The following is a 23346-nucleotide window of genomic DNA, read 5'->3' as shown; positions in this document are numbered from 1 at the left end:
GCAAAAATATATTGCCAGAGTTCACGAAACCGGATACCTACATGTAGGCAGGCATATACGCGTAGAAGATCAGGGAACATATATAATCGAGATATATTTTGTTCACTGGACCAGATATGGTAGTAAGCAAAAACATTATAAAATATTTAGGTTCAAAATCAAGCATCTCATTTTCTTCCATGGACAAGGACAGTTTTTCTAAATCACTCGTGAAAGTTTCATGTTACAAAATGGCACTGTTTTATTCAAGCCAGAAAATTTAATTGTCCTTATTTGGCGATCCGCTTCTAACATATGCACATGTGACCAGGTCTCGTTACAGTTCTTGAAAAGAGAATTATTTAGAATTAAATTCTTTTGTCAGGAATTGAATTAATGACTGCATCCTAAGCCAGAGGCAGAACGCTTCCTCCGGGTGTGGCGGGGTATTAGTTCGGGCAGGAACAGATTGTCATTGCGTCTGATACAGTTTTATTGGAATTATTGAGTTTGGCTTGAATCATGTTTCCTTGGAAGTGCCTCTTCTCTTTTAGCAACTATTAGCTTTAATTTCAATTATTTTTAAAAGGACAGTTTACCTCATGGTATTTAAAAGCTTAAATTACAGAATCTAATGTTTGATGTTATATTGTATTGAACATATAAAGTAAAGAAAACAACCCTGTATCGAAAAACCTTTGGTATACAATATCTTGTGTTGTTTTTTCGGAATACCATTTTGACGAATGATGATAGAGATCGTATTAGGTTGAAATGTTACGACTTATCTCCCTTGTCAACATGGCTGCCACAAAAAGTGAAGGGTTGAGCCAACTCGACGTTGAAGCTAAACTGAAGCGAAGGTAAATCAATAATATATTTCTATTGATGTTCCAACTGTCAAAAGCAACTATCAAATATTTCAGTCAATTCCTTTCAAATTATTTCCTGTCATTCTCACTTTGGGAAAAATGAAGACGGAATAATCAAATTATTGTGACCTAGTTCTCTGTTTACCCAAGTAAACAGTCTAATCGTATTTGGCTAAGTGTATGACGTACGTTTTAAAGGATATATTAAATACAAAATCGCCGTTGGTGACACATAATGTTACTGCTATTATTTCGCGATTAGAAATCAGTTTGGGCTAATTGTGTTAATATATTATTGTGTTAATATATTATTGTGTTAATATATATTTGTTCTGCGTGCAATGTGTATTCGTTAAATGTCATCCTGTTTGAAAGACAAATAAGCAACGATAGAAATTACATATCGTATTCGTGCACAAAACTAGTTCTAGATTCGCCCTACATTGCATCTATGTTTTTGGATTTGTCAGTATATAAAGTAATTAATTAATGCATTACTTCGGTCGTTCCTCCCACATTCAATGCTGTTTACTGTTAACCCAGTAACTCACTCTAACAATAGCTGATATCTGTGATTGTATTATTTCACTCGTTCTAGTAAATCGGTTTCTCGGAGACCTTAAAACCAACACAATCAAATCTTGATATTTTTCACATTATCACCTTCCTGATTTATTGCGCAGACTCTCTTCCTGTCACGAGACGAAGAAACGAGATGCTAAGACGCTTTCTTTTAGAGGATGACAAAGAATAATGCAGCCACATAAACAAACGACTTATTCCAGCGGAATGAGACACCAAACAGATAACTCAGCTTTAAGAAACACTTCGTTGATCTAAGGGATACATCCACACGCAAGTAAAGGGGCCAGACTGACCTGACTAATTCTTCATAAAACGTTTCAAAAGTATTGATTATATCTTTGTTTCCGGCAAAATTGAATTAATTCTGCAAGATGGAAAAAATGCGTCGTAAAAAGCACGGCAAGAGAGACACAACAGATTATATACACATGCTCCGGTTACGTAAGTATACGTAAGTGTACGTAAGTCTATTATCAAACATTGTAAGATTTTAATACGTTTGCCTTCACGACAAAACGTAAACCGAAATTTCAACCAAAGCATAAAGATGTCAGTCTCGATGTCAATATCTGTCAACGCAACTGCTCATATAGGCCATAAAACTATATTAAAATGTCTCCAAATCCATCGTAAAGGTTTTGACAATGCCTCTGTCGATCATTAATCTGATGATAGCGATGATAGTTTAGTTTTACCCCACCCATGGGAGGAGCAATAACATATTTTCGATTAGATACGACCAATCATTTTGCAAATGTCCAAAACATATGTTTCATCGAGCTATTAATTTGGCCTTTACTGTGTAAAGCATCCTTCCGTGGTGAAAGCCTGCATCAGGTTCAACGCTTCAATGCGAGAATGGATGGCCTCCTGACGTTTTGATTGTCCAAAAACACACAGAGAAAATGGTTTTATGGGTTTTATATCATATCAAATTGTCTTCGTGCCCAAAAGTCATCTTTACAGAAAATGGATACACATTCTGAGACGTGCGTCTAAGAGGAATGTGATAACTTGAACAAATGGATCACATTGACATTGACACATTCAAAATAATGTCTGTTAAAAACTAGAGTACATGTAAGAAAACAATCTTGCTTTTAGATGATTTGAAGAGAGGTTGTCAGATGCAGCGCCGTTACAACCCTATAAGGGGATACAGACGTGGCACTAAAAGCCGTGGGCGTGACGTCATTTCCGGGCTTATGGCGCTGGTGAACAAAGAACACTGCCTAGCGTACTTTTTTCAATAAACTTCCGAACACAACACTGGCTAGAAATGGTACAAGTAAAAACAATATATCTTGAATTACTGAACGTAATATCTTTGAATACGGATGCATTATAAAATCGATTTTCGCAATATAATTTAAAGTAATAGAATTTGAATACAGGGATGTTTGGGCATGAAGACAGACAGTAAAACCCAGATTTCACTCTCTTAATGGCCACTGTCACAATTTTATTTGCCTAATTCCCGACGTTGTCAGTTGTAATGAAGAACAGCAGCGAGTTTGATGCGCCGCGAGAGACCGACGGGCTAGATACATGTGCTTCACAAGAGATGTGCCTTAATTCTAGCTTTCAGGAGTTATTTAATCCTGTGATAAACTGGTTCATTGTGGGAGAGGCTGGTGTTTGGATGGCTCTTGAGTCTGGTTTGTCTGAGATGAATAGGAGAATTGCTTCTTTTGATTGCTACATGAAAACGCCACTTTTCTTATGTTAATTGCTGAACCAAACAAATATTTGTTTGGGAAATTCCTACACTCATAAATGCTATAGGTTTGATCTTTTCATCAAATTGCGCTGATATCTTTGGTGTGATGATGTTTCGTAGCTGATTAAGAAAATCATGTGTGCATAAAACAACATGACGATGGACGGCGTCTTTATAAAAATGCTTAATATTATTTTAGCATTTCAGAATATAATTTAGCATTCAGTTCGGACAAAAAAACATATAAATTATAAAATTATGGCGCTGCATTAACACAATTGCTCCAAATTGGCATTTTTGCCAAACCATAATCTTGCTTTATTCAGACGAAAAAATCCCACAGCGCACTTAAACCAACATCTCTAAATATGCACTCCTTCCAGGCAGTTTAAACTTCCAATGGCCCCGAGCTGTCTTCCAAAGCAGAGAGTTCAATTGTAGTTGACAACAGGGTTCCGTTACAATTGGCAGTGACTACCATCTTTGTCCCCTGTAACGTCAGGCCTCCCAGACTCGGATGAAGAGCAGCCATTGCAAGACCAGCTACAAGCAATAGCGACTGGCAATCACCGTAGGCAATAAACGCTGCCCCTGTAACGGCCCGCAGTCAGTGCGACTGTTGAGCAAGCAATTGTATTAGGGAAACAGGCGGGACTGTAATGGACAGAGCGTGAATGGAGCGGAACTGGGTGGCAGATTCCATAGCTAATGATGATGTACTCACTTAATTACTTGCCATACTGTTCTTACAGTTTAGGGGCTGTGGGGTAGCCTAGTGGTTAAAGCGTTCGCTCGTCACGCCGATGGCCCGGGACCGATTCTCCACATGATACAATGCGTGAAGCCAATTTCTGGTGTTCCCCGCCTTGATATTGCTGGAATATTGCTAAAAGCGGCGTAAAACTCACCTCACTCACCCGTACAGTATAGCTGCCGAAAGTGGTAAGGGTAACATTTCACGTTTACAAAATATTTTCAGATCCGAGCGTGGTTTAAAGTTCAGGTGTATTTGTGGTTAATGATGTAGTCAGCGATTTACTTGCTATATCACTAAGCTCTGTAAATGATCGAGCCTGGACCAGGCAAACCAGAGACTGAACGAATGAACAACGGTTGTGACATCTGGATGCACTGGGCGGTGGTGGTTAAAGCGTTCGCTCGTGACGCCGAAGACCCAGGTTCGATTCCCCACATGGGCACAATGTGTTTAGGGGCGGTGGGGTAGCCAAGTGGTCAAAGCGTTCGCTCGTGACGCCGATGGCCCGGGTTCGATTCTCCACATGGGTACAATGTGTGAAGCCCATTGCTGGTGTCCCCGCCTTGATATTGCTGGAATATTGCTAAAAGCGGCGTGATCCTAAACTCACTTACTCACTCTGGGTTCACTGGCACGCCATCAGCCCCCACCTCCCGCCACCACCACTCAACCAGTAGACCAATCTGGTTTCATTCGTCCACGGCTAAAACAGGGCAATAAGGGGTTGATAGGAGTTCACTGGAACCCACCCCTAGTCGGAGCAGGGGGAGGGGAGTGTAATGATGGTTATGGGGTTCTGAGAATGGTATCGTCTTCATGCTTTATAGCATAATCAGTATTTGTCTAGACATTTTTAGTTCTCTGAGGTTATTAGGTTTGCAAGATATTTTGAGATAACTAGATAATAAATTGTCCTTTGTTAGACAACGTTCTGTCGATATCTCCTTGTCAGTCCCAGCCTGCAGATAGATCAGTCTTGATTTCTGCAATCATAAAGGAATAAACAGCATCAAAACATGTTGACGATGTAAAACTTATTGACGAATTGTAACTGAATCTAAACCGAATGACAATTACTTACAATAACAGAACAGTGTTTGGTTAACAAAACGGATTTTATTGCTGCAATCTGGTAACGTTTCAAATTTGATTAATAATATTCCTACAAAAGAATCTTCTGTTTCGTTGATTTCGCAACATTCTTCTACCCTGGTGGTTCAGTTGTAATCTGATCATAGGATTAAACACATCAACACGGAGGGGTGGAAAGGGAGGGTGTATAAAATTACATAATTTCCGTTAACATCACGCGCGTATCATATGACCGGAACGTATATCACCCCAGAACAATCTAGATCACCCTCAAATGCTGTTGGTTCCGTATACACTGCGGAACTTCTGAATCGCTTGAGTTTAGAGATGAGCTGTTATCTGCTATTACATGCATGGCATGATGGACCTGTATCTACATCTGTTGTGGTTCCATCTTCTGTCTGGTGGTGATTCTTGCAGGAATTGATTCCTGGAAATTCTTTGTGACCAGAAAGGCTGATTGAACTCGGATCGCGTGGCCAACGCCTTAACTGCTGAAATCGGTGGCCGCGTGGAAAGACTTGATTATTATGCCTATTAGTAACCCGTGAACATGGGTCTAAACCTACATGTTGGATCAACCCCACCAGCAAACGTCCAGTGTAATGAAGCTTCTAGAGCTTCTATAAGAATCTAATAAAGTAACAAAATGTAAAAGTTGTGTGTTTTGTTAGTTTGATTTTGTCTTTCTGTTTCTTTGACGAAGTAGAGTGTACTAGGTTTTGACTTTGACGAGGGTGAGCCTCGTGGGTTTTCAAACGATGTTTATTACAAGACTTAGAAAAATATTTTGCATCTTCACACTAACAATATTTTCTGTCTTTATCAAAACTGTACACCGGTTTGATAGGAGTCGTCATTGCAAACTAATGATGTATCACAAAGTCAGTCATCGCCGAGACCGACAATCTAGTCAGGGCATTCGTCGTGACAAACACCCCTGTATACTTCACTGCTGACCATCTGGTGAGGACTCCGTCATGACAAACCACTGTAACATCACTGTGTCGATCATTGGCAAGGACCAATATCTATTTAGGACTCGCGTCCCGACAAGCCACTGTAACATCACTGTGTCGATCATTGGCAAGGACCAATATCTATTTAGGACTCGCGTCCCGACAAATCACTGTAACATCACTGTGTCAATCATTGGCAAGGACCAATATCTATTTAGGACTCGCGTCCCGACAAACCACTGTAACATCACTGTGTCAATCATTGGCAAGGACCAATATCTATTTAGGACTCGCGTCCCGACAAACCACTGTAACATCACTGTGTCCATCATTGGCAAGGACCAATATCTATTTAGGACTCGCGTCCAGACAAACCACTGTAACATCACTGTGTCAATCATTGGCAAGGACCAATATCTATTTAGGACTCGCGTCCCGACAAACCACTGTAACATCACTGTGTCAATCATTGGCAAGGACCAATATCTATTTAGGACTCGCGTCCCGACAAACCACTGTAACATCACTGTGTCAATCATTGTAACATCATGTGTCAATCATTGGCAGGATCAATATCTATTTAGGACTCGCTGTCATCCTGTGATCAAGGACCACTCGCGTAACACCCCTGTGTCAATCATTGGCAAGGACCAATATCTATTTAGGACTTGCGTCCCGACAAACCACTGTAACATAACGCTCTTCATCAATGCCAAGGTCCAATATCTTGTTAAAACTCTTGTCCCGACAAACCACTGTAAAATCGCAGTGTTTATCATTAACAATGCCGACTGCCGAATCGCATTCAGACAAGCCACTGTAAAATCATAGTGTTCATCATTGCCAAGGTCGACTATGGAATCTCAACTGTAACATCCTAATATTCAACAGCAGTGTCTAGTATTGTCGAATCTGTACCATGTCAGTTCCCACCTCAGCAGTGTTTTCTGTGCGTGTGTGTAGTTTTGCAGCGATCACATTAGCGACAGGAAAATACCTATTTGCCGAACATATAAACTTCCTGTTCAGCTTCCGGTTTAAATATTTCTAACCTTACACGATCGATGTAAGTTATTAACCAAAGCTACACTGTTTACTGCTTGGCTGGGCTTTTTCATCGTACTATAGATTGAGTTTTTAATTCGGCACAGTATAAAGTGTCAACTCGTGACATTTGGTTGCCTATGTTCATGCGCAGTGCATCGCCTGCAGTATCATACAAGGAAAATGGCAATCCGTTATACGCCGCGGGCGTTTGTGTGTGTGATAACGGAGATTGAAAAGGTGTCGGAGTGAGACAGCATATAATATGTTTGCGGTTTTCTTTTCAATTTCCATGACAGAATTGACATGTTTGTGTACCCTTGAAAATCACATTCTTCCTTGTCAATTTCATACGTTTTGCTTCACAAATAGATATTTGCCAATGGCGAGGGCACAGTGACCTAGTTCTAAGGCGCTACAACTCACTGTGAAGAGTTGGGGATCTTAGGAACGCCAAAAGCCTAAGGTTTTGGGTTCAAAGCCAGGTTTGCCCCGATTTCGAGGTTTGTCTGCACCAATACCCATAATCGTGGGTTTCACCAAAATTGTGAATGGGACCTGCTGCACTTTGGGTTTTCCTCCCACATTCAGCAGACCCAAGGAGATATAAGTGGAAAATTAACAGCGGAATTATACTAAACTCGCCATCCACGAACAATGAAACCAACGGGATATTTCCCGTGAACTGGTTGAAGACCATGAAACAATGACAACAACGCGCTTTGAAAAGTATTGAATGTTCGGCCCTGTTGGTAATGTAGTGCAATGAGAGGTGTACATAATGTGGCCTTATTATAACGTATTTACACATTTTAACGGATTTCGATATATACCAATTTTAGTTAGGCAAAGGTCATTTAATTGTCAACAAATTGAAAAATATTATCACATCAGATATGTTCCAAAGCATCCCATTCAAATATTCTACTCTGAAAACTTTTTGCCAGTTTACCACTTTATCTATCCAACTAATAGCAGTATAAAATCCTTCACTGTTCAATTTCACAAACTTTTCTTCAGATCTACAGTCACACACACCAAATACCTGGACATTCACAACCTGAATACTGTCTATTACCACACCAATATTAGTTCACAGCAATTAAAACAAGGGAGGTAACTGCGTAGAGACTGAATCAACAGCTCGCTGAAAAACAGGTTTTGTGGCGGTAAAATGTTCCATTTAAAACGGCCACGCAGTCTTATTACCGTTGTAATTCCCTTAAATACAATTATGTCAATAGTAGTTCGACCTTCTGCTTCAGGCTCTGGGACATTGGGTAATCCAGCTTGGTAGATTAATCAGTGAATGCAGATAATGACGGTTATTGAGTCTATTTCAGCCCAGTGTTATAAGCAATGTCAACAGAGCGTCAGTGTCGATTTTAGGGTTGTCTGGGCTGAGACATGTAGGTAGACAGTTCCGCTGTTGTTGTCCCGGAATAACTGTGATTATGTTTATATTACATTTCTACTGTACTTGTATGGAATTAGGATAGTCGGAGTCGTCTCGTGTGAAAGTGGTTTCAAGCAAATGTAGTCTTTATTGTTTCGGGCACAACACGGGTGGTGGAAATTACGGAAAACTTTGAAATATTGATGTGAATATTATTAGCCATATTTACATTGCAGAGAACTATTTATGGGTTTGTTAAACAAAATGTGTGCTTTTATCATAATCAAATATATATATCAACGCTAAATGGCGTGAAACTTGCTGTGAAAGTGTGACCCATGACATTTAACACATGTTTGTTCTACACATTTTTATTTACATCCCCTGAGAAAACAACTTCAAGAAAATGAGATTGATCTTTTTGTTAAAGAGACAGAAAACACCCGAACACCTATAAACTCGGTCTTTCCGACAAATTGTTTTTTTTCTAGTGTTGTAAGTGTCGCTGTGAATGAAGACTTGCTTCGTTTGGTAAGTTAACGTCAGAACGTTGAACGTTTCTTGTAGAACTGGCATCTGGAAGATTTGACACAGAGTGGGACACAGTAAAAGTTTACTTTACCACAAAACATCTGTATTTTTAATTTTACAGTCCGCATACCACATCGTGGAATTTTCTGACTACAACTAAGGAAACACAACGTTTGGTCATGTCTCCGTAGTGCTTGCTACACAACAGTCCAACAGATCCAGTGTGTACAGGTATTCCCCTGTACCCTATAACCGCCTGTCAACCAGATCCTTACCATGCTGACGATTCTTAAAAAGCATCAGATCATTAAAACTTATTGACCTATGTTAGTTTAAAAACTGTTTCTCCTAACTGGTTTTAAAGAGGTAGTTGCGCACGGGAAACCCAGTCATCTAAGACTTTGCAATTTGCTGCGGTTGCGTTCCGTGACTGTTACAGGATCCTGTGTTTCGTCCCACTTCATCGATATTCTCCATGACTTAATATACACGATACGCCAGGAGGTAAACGTGAAAAATCTGAAAGTATTTACTTCCCACTTCGCAAATTGGTTTTGAACCAAGTCGCTCGATATAATTCTGAATGTGTTTACACATGCGAGAAGAAAGCGTGACGTAGTAACACTGCATTATTTCTCATCCTTCCAAACTGGAGCTGAGCGTTTATGAGTACTGAAACATACCAGCCTGAAGGCAAATAACATTTGCATGGAAGACTTAAATTACATGACAACAGGAGGATTAGAAGATTGAATACGATAAATGAAGCTTTCGATGAGGCCATTTGTCAACGCAATTTAAACGAGTACCCGTAAGACCTATTTGACTAGTTACATGGTAAGGTAGGAATAACATGACAATACTTGTGTCCGCCATTGTACGAATTGCAGCATACGGCCGACCGTGGAGTGCATGGAGAGTTTGAACGTGTTTTGCATGATTACCTTCAGATTGGCATCTGTGAGAAGAACAACTGACAGAAAATTACGAAACGTTGCCTTTGATAATTCCAGAAGTGATTTCCATGATCTGTTTAAACGTCACTTATTTGATAAACGTCAGAACTCTTTCGTGCTCAGATTCATCTCACAGCATTCAGGCCTGGTTTCATGTTGATGTAGATTTGTGATCAAATCAGCGATACATAATTATTGATAGGTTGTTGTTAAGAGTCGCACACAGCGATATTCGTGTATATGAGGTCGGTGTGAAAGTAATGGAGTCTTCACTAAACAATCCCGTGATTGATATCATGAGCATCACGTTACACATTGACCGATGACCATCTGATCTTGTCCTCCACCAACACAGGGGCGTTAGACACGGAAATCAGACCACCCAATCTGGTCTTCCTACAACATGCCTGGGTTGTTGAGGTTCCTGGTTCATCAAGGGGCGATAACTAATAAGAATTACGGCTGGAAAGTGTACTAGTTTGTATCGCTCTGTTCCCCTTCAGTCATACTCGACAATAACAGCAAAGGGAGTTGACACCGTGTAGCATTCATTCCGGCAAACCCTTTTGCGGCCACGTTCACGACTGGGCCTTGTCTAAGCGCAAACAGGCACGGAGATGAAAATAGTCAAGGACTATTTCCACGGACAGATAACTCTTAATTTCCAAACATGGTCCAGGTGGCTTTTTGTCCGGGTGGCTTTTGTCCCCCAGCCACCATAGCATCCAGGAAATATTTATGTTTATGCACGATGTGAAAAAAAATGAGGGACAAAGTGAGTTGGGCTTCATTAGTACAGCATACTAATTATATTATGGTCGTCTCTCTCTCTCTCTCTCTCTCTCTCTCTCTCTCTCTCTCTCTCTCTCTCTCTCTCTCTCTCACATTCATTCGTTTCTATCCATTTATCTATCTATGTATCTATCTATCTATCTATCTATGTATCTATCTGTCTATCTATCTTTCTATCTATCTTTCTATCTATATATCTGAGTTTACTGAGGTCTTTCTCACATCACTCTCATGTATCTAATCACAATCATCTACTTGGAGCTTCCAGCTTCTAAACAAGGCCAAAACTTGTCCGAATTATTGTCGCACGAACGACCCTTGCCAGACACCGACAAAAGTGAAACATAGCATCTGCCCAACATACTAGCCATTTCCATTACTGTGCTCCGTCTTCTAAATGACCACTGGGGTCGAAAAACCGTGACAGTTTCTTGAACATAAATCAATTACAGAAGTACGCGACCAGAAGAACGGCGCCACGGCCATCCCAGCGGCACGGTGCTCCTGCAACTGAAATCCATGTTCATTTCGCAATCCCTGACATACCGTTCCGTCACCCATTGTAGGTCATATGTGTGGCATATTATGTCATATAGCTGCTAATACGATGTAGGTCATTGTATTGTTGTACAGGCAGCCAGAACGTCTTCTGGGTATTGTGAGACTGAGTAAATACACCCCTGAAGATCAGGGATACGCCACCCATGTTTGTCGTAAGAGGCGTTCGTTTCCCCACATGGGTACAATATGTGAAGCCCATTTCTGGTGTCCCCCGCCGTGACATTGCTGTAATATTGCTGTAATCTTCGTAAAACTAAACTCACTCACACGTAACATACATGCATACTGGTGATTACGAATTCCGTGACGATGTCACATGTACTGAAAGAATCACGACGCAATATAGACTGAATAATATTTAGAATGATGGATTCTGTCTTATCCTCTGGCTTCCTGTGACCTTTGCATCTGAGTATTATATGTCTAGTGATACAATAAAACTGTTGATTAAGTTAATATCATAAACCGCCCACGGGAATTAAAAAACATTCTGATACAATTAATCGACGATTTCTTCATTAATTTACAGATACGTGACATTGTATTTGTTCAATCTGTAAACATTCCTGACAATTAAATGTTCTGATGATTACGGAATGGATCGCCTATCCTTTCTCTGGTATGTTTATGGTTCACAACCCAAACGAAAGAGCTGGAATCAGTGTTACTATTGATCATTTATAATTGACTTGTATAGTCAGACCAAGAGCAGGGGGAAGGGATTTCATTATACATCGGTATGTCAGGATGTTCTCTACGGTTTATGAGCAGCTTGTTGCGGACAGTCGCGTCCCTTAGTTGCCCGCGGATCCGATGATGGGGGATTGGAAAGCCAGTCTAGTCCGATGGTTTAGTGGCGCCATACCCATCCGCACTGGAAGAAATATCTTAAACATCTGGCTCACGTTTCGACTTTTCCCACTGTGATATATAAGAGAACTAGCGTCGTCACGTATTGAAAGTGAGTTTGGTTTTACGCCGCTTTTAGCAATATTCCAGCAATATCACTGCAGGGGACACCAGAAATGGGCTTCACATATTGTACCCATGTGGGGGAATGGAACCCGGGTCTTCGGCGTGACGAGCGAACGCTTTAACCACTAGGCTACCCCACCGCCCCACGTATTAAAACTATAAGTTAACAGGAAATCAGTCTGAAAACTACTCGGTGTGAAACAAACAAACAACAAAGAAACGTAAACCATTTAATATTATTCTAAAATTCACAACGTTTATAAATCGATACAAATCACCACAAAGGAATTACAAAGACAGTGCAATGTAGAGTGGAACTACAACTTCAAAGGCAATATAATATGCAAGCAGTAATTACAGCAGAAGATCAACAATCACCGCTCTGCCACAATGGGCAAGCTTTCGAGTGAGTGAGTTTAGTTTCACGCCGCACTCAGCAATATTCCAGCTATATGGCGGCGGTCTGTAAATAATTGAGTCTGGACCAGACAATCCAGTGATCAGCAGCATGCGCATCGATCTGCGCAATTGGGAACAGAAGACCGAGACTTTCCATGATATTCTGGGTTAGGCTATGCTAAAAAGGTCCATGCGGTTGAAGTACCTTGTAGTACCTTCAAGAACTCTCAGTCTAAATATAGCACAAGTCTAAATATAGCACACCGGTACCCCATTACACCAACAAATACTGTAATACACTGTAACAGGACATTGCTCAAACTAACAGAATTTCTGGCCATAGCAAGTTCAGCTAAGAAACCTAGATTTGAGAAGGGTTCAGTCGGATAATCTCATATGGTAGTGAGTATTATCAATGTTTCTTCGAATATGGTGCTGGCAAACCAAAGATCAGGCCGAAAATGGGATTCGAACCCATTATCAAAGGATCCTGAGGTCACTTGTTCAATGGCGAAGGGCAATTTGAAAACTATTGCCTTACTAATTTTGTCATTTTTAGCAACTTTTCCAACCTAATGAATGTGCACCTATATCGACTGATTTCAGACTCAGCCTGGGTGACCACACTCAAATGTTTAAGCTGTATCCAAACTTTAGGGCCTGTAAGTCTCGCGAAGCGCTACTCCCGGTACTAAGCTGGTTCCCGGCTCCTTTTGGGCGCGCCAACTTGCGACATGCGAGACGGGGCCCAGCTTACTTCCGGTACCAGATTTCCGGAGACAAGCTTATATTCAAGAACCAGTTCTGGATCCAAATTGTGCGACCGCCACATATGACTTTACTAGACCGGACCAAGTGTACGCCGTTTGTCACCGGGAGTACTAAGGTCTCGCGAAGTGCCGTGACCTACTTACGGATCCTATGAGAAAGGCTCATTCGATATACACATCGCTGGATTTTAGGACACATCTGGGCCTGACAAATAGCACAAAACAAAAAACGCAAAACATGGCCTGCCTGGTGAAGTGTATGATTGTACCTTGAAGTCATACAGTGAATCTCAATTGGTCATGTACACAAAACAGAACAAAGATCGCCAGAAATTTACAAATTGAATTTACATGTGACAAACAGATAATAAGTCAGCCGTGTCAACATCCAAGACTTCTCCACGTTCATGCCAGGAGGAATACTCAAGTACTGTGCCTGAGTAACCCTCTGATTCACACAACACAGGATGTGTGCACTTCATCTCTTCCACTAGAGGGCGTGGGTGGACGTATACCTCTTTGGTTTCTTACTGAAATATGACGCAAACCTTGCCGTCAAGAACTCGGTGTAGTATTACAATCTACAAGCAAAAACATGAATAATGAAACTCAGACAAGAATACCGAGGCTTGGTCACGCTGCAACAGGAAGCCATATTTAGCAAAGACGCCTTGGTTTGAAATAATTTACCCTGATAATTTCCTTAAATATTGAAACTAATTTCGCGCAGTGTCTGGAAAAGAACACATGTGGGCAATATGTTAGTTGTAATATATACCAACATGTGAGATTAGTCTTCATGTGGCTGTAAATACCTCCCGCCGCATATGCTTCAGAAATATCCCTTCGTTTTTGTTGTTTTAATTTCTAAAGTTAAGACCTTAAGAGTGCTTAACCTCATTTGTGATGTACACATGGTGTGCCTTAAGAAAGTTGCACTGGGTGCCCTTTGTGTTCACTGATAAAGCTGAACTTTTTAACTTGAGATTCATCGTTGTTGCGCGATCGATGATATTTTATCATGCAAAACGTTTATGCGGAGCGGTTGAAAATTCTAATTTGATACAAATCGCTTTGAAACATAAATGACCGTGCATCTATTACCGGATTAATTTCAAAGAACTGTAATTTATTGTGTAGAACCGCTGCTTAGGAAAACATCGGTAGCGCTGAGACGTTGTGCAAAGAAAGATTGATTGCAATGATAGTGATAACATATTAAATTGAATATTTGAAGAAACGTGCGCTATAATCTGGTCGCTTTCAGGAACAGTGTTTGAGAAAGGCTGTAAAGTGTGGTAGCGACTTCCGCATGGTACGAAAGCGCACTGAAAATGGGAGATTGAAGAATACAACAGTTTCGCAGTATTTGGTTGGAACCAAGACTTCAGTCGCGACTGTCAGAAGTCGTCCACCGTTTTAAATACGTCAAATGAGATACCATTGCCTCAAGATCCACCCTTAACCGCAAACACATGCAGAAATACATATGATTACAAAAAGCTTTCTTTTACAAGAAACCAAGCGATGATGAGACCGATCATAGAATAAATATAACTACCATTGTTTAAAGGTCACATAAACCCTAGGGGGTACAAATACATAAATCACTAACTGGCATCGTTATAAATGAAACCCCGTCATTAAAACTACTCATTTCGACCTTTAATTGACTTAAATCGACCTTTTTGACAACAGTGCACAATTCTCACCCGCGAACGAAATTTCAACCAATCAGAGCGGCGCGCCTCTGTGACGTCATATGAGGAATAGCTTTGAGAGCCGATGCAGAATTCATCTACATTTTAGGGGGGTAAATTATCGTGTTTACAGGCTTGTATAAACCTGAAATCGTGACAATTGTTGTGGAAAATGAAAGCTATATGTTCTCACAATCTACTCTCATTTAATTTTGTCTCCTGCTTTGCCTAGTTTCCGAGTTACAACTTGTTTTCATAGACGATTCTGTCAAAATCGATTGGTGTCGTTAGGCCCTATTTGTATAATGACTGATCCAAATTGATCCCATTTCTGTGTTGTTTTACCTCGATATTTAATCATGTCATGTAAAAATCTGTTTGTATTCTCAAAACAGTGTCGGCCAATAAGTTTTCACATGCAATACAGCAATTAATACTCCCTCGTTGTAACCCGTGTTAGGTGGTATAAACCTACACATGTTATTTGTCATCATTCACTTGATGGTCAGTTAATGAATTTATAACAGGTATAATTAGTGGTAACACACTTAGATTACCCGACAAAGGTTCCCATTTGGCATTTCTTGTGTCTGGAGTAAATATTCAACATTATAAACATCGATCAAAGGATTAACCGATAACACGCTGATTGATTAATTACTTTTATCTTACACAGCGGAATTGTCAAAAGGTAGTGTTTATGTATGTAGATTTACTAATCTATACTGAATACACTCTGTCGTGTCGGTGTCTGCGTGAAAACAACGTCCTTCTTTCAAAGGATTAACCGGCAATACATTGATTGATTGCCCATTATTGGCTAACTAAATTACTGTTTTTAAAGAAAGGCGGACATTATGCAATTAGTTGCCAGGTGTGCTATCTTGGGTGACCAATGAGACTATACACCAATACCTGAAAAGATTTATCACTTTTTCGTATATTAAACTGTTAAAAGACACATCATTTGGAACAGTTTTGTGGATATTGATGGATACATTCCTCGAACAAGGTAATGGCCTGATATTGTTCCTATAACTTTAATCTGTTTTAATTTTAATATTTGCATTTTGTTTTTATTCATTTGTCGTAGCATTCAACAGAATCATTGTTTTTGCCGTGAAGTGTAATGAGACAGACAACATGCACTAGGGTGTGTGTGCGAATTATGATTCACATTGGCAAACTATAAAATGTCTAGATATTACAGTTCTGTTATAAATTCACTATAAGTATCAGCAGATCGTCTGCTTTTTATTTAGTTTCAAAATGCATACAAGTGTGATAATAAACTAATTAGGATTATAAGACCAAATATAAAGACGCACATTGACTAGTATCTACATACTGGTGAGTGGACATTAACCATGGGAATGTAGCAAGAAATTTATCGCGCAGTATTGTGACTTCGACCCCCACCTTGCTTCCGTGGAAGAAATCGTTATGTTGTAAGTTGTGTCAGGCAAAATCCGTTTGGTTATGATTCCAATACATATTTAACAACGAGTAGAAAGTAGTCTTGATTTTCTAACTTGATGAAAACAAACTATAATCTCATTATTTCTAACAGATTTTTTTATTTTTAAAAATGGCGGCGCCCTGTCGGGAACATCCGCCAGTCTGAGGATAAATGGTATTTAGGTTTGTTATCACCGAGTTACAAAATCAAAACTACTTACTACTGGTAGTAAAATATGTATTTTATTGATGGCCAATAGCGTATATCATAACAATTTCTCTCGTGGCAGCGAGGTGGGTGTCAATATAATACTACTTACAATATTATTGTTACTTCGACCACAACCTCACTTCCGAGGAAGAAATCGTTATGTTACAAGTTGTGTCATAGAAAATCTTTATGGTCATCAATCATATGCATATTTTACTACAACTAGTAAGTAGTTTTGATTCTTTAACTTCCGTGAAGCGATCTGAACACAAGTAAGATATCGTTTCAGGCTTCCACAACGCTCGCTTCGCACTCACAAACATAACCCATTTAGCACGAACTGCGGGGTCCTGTGGAAATCTGTGCATGGGCACACCATCGCCCGACCCCTAGGAGCAATTGACGACAAAGCAACGATTCGGTATATGGTCGTTGATGTCGAGAAATCATCAAAATGATGAGCGTGCTACACATTTTCTATACAACTAACTGAAAATCGTTCCTCTGTGACGTCACTGCAGTGCTCTGGCGATAGAGTTACGTAACCTGTCTGTGGTTTCGTTGGCGGGCGAGAGGGAAGCAGGCGACTTTTTGGCCACTTTTAATCGCTCGGTATTAATTAACCACAAGTTTTTAAAGAATAAATTTGGTGTTCCGCATAAGACTAACCACAAATCTTTCATATGTAATGGTTAAAAGAGTAACAAATTTTAGTTTAACAAAGTTTAGTGGTTCTTTAATGAATATCCATTTTTTTATCAATCTTAACATTATCGTTATACCATATATACTGTGAGTACGCATCCTTTCGTGTTTTCCTATGTTTGTTCAGAAATAGAGCCCAGGATGATAAAACATCTCGCCAGAAGGGGTTTCTTATGTTGTTAATGATATTATCTCTCATATAGATTGCATCCATTTCTAAAATATTACTAGAAATAGTATTTGATTCGTAAAGAGATAATTTGTGCATTGTGTTTGAGAAGGTCAATCGTCTAAGACATGCAATCTTTTGAGAAGCAATAACATCCCTTACAAGTGAAGTTTTGAAACCCCCGTCCGGAATGTTGCATATTACCCTGTTCCTTTTAATCTTATCGGGTTTTCCATTCCAAATAAATCGAAAGCAATTTGCTTGAAAATTTTGTATTACAGTTATCGGGTGGTGTAGGAACGGTAGAAAATATAAGATTAAGTTTTGGTAACAATAAGGATTTTTAGCACTGTGTTACGTCCAAACGGAGTTAACGTTCTACATTTCCACATTTTCATTAAATTTTCAATTTCTTTAAATGTTTCGTTGTAATGAGCGTCTACCGTATTTTCAAGATCGATGTCAAATTTGATACCCAGCAACTTAAATGTTTCAGTCCAGTCCATTCTACAGTTCTTCAATACTTTCATTCGGCTACGTTTTTTGGAACCAATCCAAATCAACATTGTCTTATCAATGTTAATTTTTAAACAGGAAAAACGTGCAAAAAAGGTTACTGGTTAATGACTGCTTGTAAACACCTTTCAGTACCATCTAACATTAAGGAAGTATCATCTGCAAACTGCGCTAATAGATGCTCAATAGAACCAATCTTTAATCCTCTGATAGATTTATTGCTTTTAAGTAATCTGGTTAATATTTCAGTGCATACTATGAACATATATGGAGAGATTAGGTCTCCTTGGCGACAGCCTCGACTTAGTTTGAAAAATGTACTAGCAAAACCATTTACTAATACACAAGATTCAGAATTTTAATAGAGCAGTTTTTTCCATTTTCGAATGGAAGGGCCGAAATTAAAAAAAGCGAAAACGTTTTGAATAAATCGCCAGTCTAAGGAATCGAAAGCCTTTTCGAAATCAATGAGCATTAACAAGCCTGGAATCTGATAGGTATCCACATATGCCATAACGTCATACACTTGTCTTGTAACCTCACCCATATATCTACCCTTTATGTAGCTTTTTGTTCCTCACTGATAAATGTGGTTGAAGTCGGGTTTTTTTTCTCCTCTATAGCTGCAGAGGCAAGTTTGTACACGATATTAGATATTAAGTGATGAAATGGGTCTCCAGTTTTTTAGAAACTTTTTAGGTTTGCCTTCTTTTGGAATACATGTGATAATACCCTGAACTTGTGTATCTGATAAAGCTCCGTTTCTGTAAGCATAATTTAGCGATTTTATAAGATACTCATTTAAATCCCGCCAATGGATTTTGAAGAATTCTGCAGGAAAACCATCAGGGCCCGGGCTTTTTTCATTTTTCATACGCTTCAAAGCATTAAGAACTTCACCGTATGTTAATTCGCCTTCTAATGCTTCTGCCAATTCATCACTAACTTTCTTGTGGCTATTCGGAAATAAATCTTCGAAATCTATTTGAGAAAGTTCCTTTTCACAGTAGAAATTTTGATAAAAGGTTTTAGTCTCGTTTAAAATGTCTGAAATATTTGAGATAATTTCTCCGGATTTTGTTTCAAGTTCAGTAATAGATATATTTAAAAAAATTCTCGATTCCAACTTTACAATTTTATTGTTTTGGTTTGTTTTTCACCTTTTTCTATCCATTTAGCCTTTGCCCTAATAAAACTACCTTTTGCTTTAATTTCGCTTATTTCTTCTAATTCAGAGTTTATTTTATTTATTTGATGCAATATTGCTTCTTTTTCTTCAGTATTTGTGGATTCATCTAACTCTATTGTCAAAATTGCGAGTTTTTCAGTTAATTTCTTTTCAGTTTTTTTTCTGTCATTTTTTTTTACTACAAGAATATATTATGGTTTTACCCCTGACCATACATAATATCATTTCCCATAAAAGTTGATCCGAAACTCCAAAGCCTTCGGGGTTTTTGTATTCCTCACAAGTTTGGTGTATTGTATTTTTTACTAGTTTTACATATTCAGGATCATTTAATAGAGAATTGTTAAACTTCCAATAACCCTTACCTCGTTTGATCTCATTTGAGTGCAAACTTATCTCTACGAGAGAATGGTCTGTTCTGAAGCCTGGATCTATGTTGGTATATTCTAATGAAGAAAGGAGATTGTGAGAAACAAGGAAATAATCAAGACCTGATTGTTTTAAGGGGCTAGGCTGACGCCAGGTATACCTCCTTTCAGTAGGGTTATGTAATCTCCAAGGGTCTTTCAAATCATTCAACTCTATAATATCCTTTATTTTGGCTCTGGTTTTAGGGTTATTTACATTTTTATAATTAAATTGATCAAGTATAGGATTTAAAGCATAGTTCCAGTTTCCACAAAGAATAAATTTAAGAATTCCGAGTCAGATTCATTTAAAATGTTGACAATTTGTTCATAAAATTCAGGCGTATCTTCGTTTGGGCCATATAAGTTTATAAGCAGATATGCCTTATTTTCAATTTCAATATCAAGGGCCTTAAAGTTTCCACGTTCTGCATCAGGACATTCTTTACTAACACTAAATTCAAAATTATTGTTGAAAAGAATTGCCGTTCCCCTTGCGTGTGATTTGAATGAGTTAAACATTCCGAATAACCCCATTGTTGTTTGATAAACTGCTCTTGTTGTTTCGTGAAATGAACATCTTGTAAACAATATATGGACGCTTTTTTCTTTTTAAGAAAGCCAAATACTTGTTTTCTCTTAAGGCTATCGCCAATGCCTCTACAATTCATGGAAAGAAATTTGACTCTTTCAGAACCAATTATTTATTATTCATGATTCGCAATAGATAAGATATAAATAAGATGGTATAATTTGAGATGCTGACATTTCTATGACTTCCAGAATTTGTGTATTTTTTACAACACGTAACAAAGCGTAGTTGAATTATAATTAATAACAAACAAACAATAATAAAACATGCTTCATCGGAAGCTTTTTATTAAACAATAGGATGAAGCCGGAGTAAAATATATCAATGATTTGATAGATCAGGATGGCCAAATTCTTTCATACCTCGATTTAAAAAAATAAGTACAATATTTCCTGTAATTATTTAACATTTTACGGGGTAAAAGATGCCTAGAATGAATATTTAAATGAGCTTGATTCTGATGATACTACCCCATTAACAGCACTAGTGTTACCATTTAATATTCGTTTGCTTCTGAATAGCCAAAAGGGCTCAAAATACTACCATAATGTTTTATTAGGATCCAAGTTTCAGAAGACTTCAGCCAATCAACAATGGGAGAAAGATATAGTAAAACAATACACAGATATGGAATGGAGGAATATTAATAAAATTCCATTTCGATCAACTGACAGTGTTCAATTACGGTGGTTTCAATATAGAATTATTAACCGAAACCTTCCAGTTGGAAAATATTTATTTAAGATTGGATACTTTAACTCTCCTGTTTGTACAACTTGTGATAAGTTCATAGCAGATATTTGTCATGTTTTATGGAATTGTGAAATTGTGAACTCAGTCTGGATTGATAAACAGCAAGGCGGAAATCAATATACAGTTTACTAAAGAAACAATTCTGTTTGGCTTTCCTTCAAAACGAAATGACCCCTTAAACGTAATCTGTCTCGTAATAAAAAACACAATTTTCAAAGTTTATCTTAAACGAGGAAAACTTTCCTGTGCTTCGATCCAGAGGGAGTGAACAAATTACTAAAACATAACAAAAGCCATAGCTTACTCTAACTGTGATTACAACAAATTTGTTAAATTTTGGTCCAGTTGCCATAAGCTGTTTGTTTGAAACATTCTATTCAATTACCCTTTTCAATGAAACGTTGTTTCTCGATGTATGACATTGGTCCAGTTTCCATAAGCGGTTTGTTTGGACCATTCTATTCAATGACCCTTTTCGATGAAACTTTGTTTATCGCTATATGACATTGGTCCAGTTTCCATAAGCTGTTTGTTTGAACCATTCTATTCCATTACCCTTTTCGATGATACTTTGCCGATGTATGACATTTCGATGAAAGCTTTGAACCATTCTATTTTACCCTTTTCGATGACTTTGTTTATCGATGTACGACATTGGTCCAGTTGCCATAAGCTGTTTGTTTGAACCATTCTATTCAATTACCCTTTTCGATGAAACTTTGTTTCTTGATATATGACATTGGTCCAGTTGCCATAAGCTGTTTGTTTGAACCTTTCTATTCAATTACCCTTTTCGATGAAACTTTGTTTCTCCATGTATAGTATTGGTCCAGTTGCCATAAGCTGTTTGTTTGAACTGTTCTATTCAATTACCCTTTTCGATGAAACTTTGTTTATCGATGTATAGTATTGGTCCAGTTGCCATAAGCTGTTTGTTTGAACCTTTCTATTCAATTACCCTTTTCGATGAAACTTTGTTTATCGATGTATAGTATTGGTCCAGTTGCCATAAGCGTCTTGCTTGAACCACTCTATTCAATTACCGTTTTCGATAAAACTGTTTCTCGATGTATGGCGTTGGTCCAGTTGCCATAAGCTGGTTGTTTGAACCATTCTATTCAGTTACCCTTTTCGATGAAACTTTGTTTCTCAATATATGACATTGGTCCAGTTGCCATAAGCAGTTTGTTTTCAATGAAACATATGTTAAATGACATATTATGACATATATGATTGGCTGTACAACAAAAAAGTGGAATAAAAAAAATAATAAATAAATATAACTACCCCTTAGAATTGGTCTTCCGTAACCGATGCTTGTCGTCAGAGGCCACTAACGGGATCTGGTGGTCAGACTCGCTGACTTGGTTGACACATGTCATCGGTTCCTATTTGCGTAGAACGGTGCTCATGAATGCTGTTGATGACTGGATTGTCTGTTCCAGACTCGATAATTTACTGACCGCCGCCATATAGCTGGAATACTGCTGAGTGCGGTGTTAAACAACAACCAACCAACCTAAAGTCTTTTCTTTCGTTTTTGACACGGCATGACAGATTGGTATTGAGAGAAACCCCATACTGGAGCAGATCGTCGACCTTTTACAATGGCGAAACTCAGAAACCTGCGCATTACGCTGACGGACCAAGGATCATAATCGGAGATTCGGACCTCAAGCTGCTGATCCTTGCAATTCTAAAATACTAATTCTGTACAGACAAACTCTGAAGATTGTAATATACCTATAAACTTCGCCTCGCATTTTGCTGCCGACCTGAACGTACAGTTGCATTGAACGTTCAGCTACGTGTGTTTACACAAACTGCTGAGGGAATTTGCACTGCTATCGATAAGTCACCGGTAATAATAAGTATAAGTGTGTGCGGTAAGCGTGTTGTTTTGAGTGTGCATTTTGCTAAACATGAACTTCTTGCTACAAGAAACGAAATATATAAATAATCAAAGCGCTCGCTCCAAATATCTGTATTCGTATATATAGAGGTCCCACCAGAATTAAAAAGAAATAAAATCAATTACTTCTAGTAATTCAATAGCCGTTACTGTAACACACTCGTACATTTCTTGCAACGTTAATTCTGCCAAATGTGTTTATTCAAAATTAACAAATTAGAAACTAAATAAATGAATTTGTCCCCAGGTTCTAACACTAATGAAACAATTGCATCCACGTGTTTCAACCAACTGTTCTCACTCTTGCTACAGAAACACCGAAATAGGAATGCTCCCTAACCGACAG

Source organism: Haliotis rubra, unplaced genomic scaffold, assembly GCF_003918875.1.
Source record: "Haliotis rubra isolate DU_JTF1 unplaced genomic scaffold, ASM391887v1 Scf286, whole genome shotgun sequence".
In the NCBI taxonomy this organism is placed as follows: domain Eukaryota; kingdom Metazoa; phylum Mollusca; class Gastropoda; order Lepetellida; family Haliotidae; genus Haliotis; species Haliotis rubra.
The sequence above is the reverse complement of the archived record's forward strand: the minus strand, read 5'-3'. Positions refer to the sequence as shown.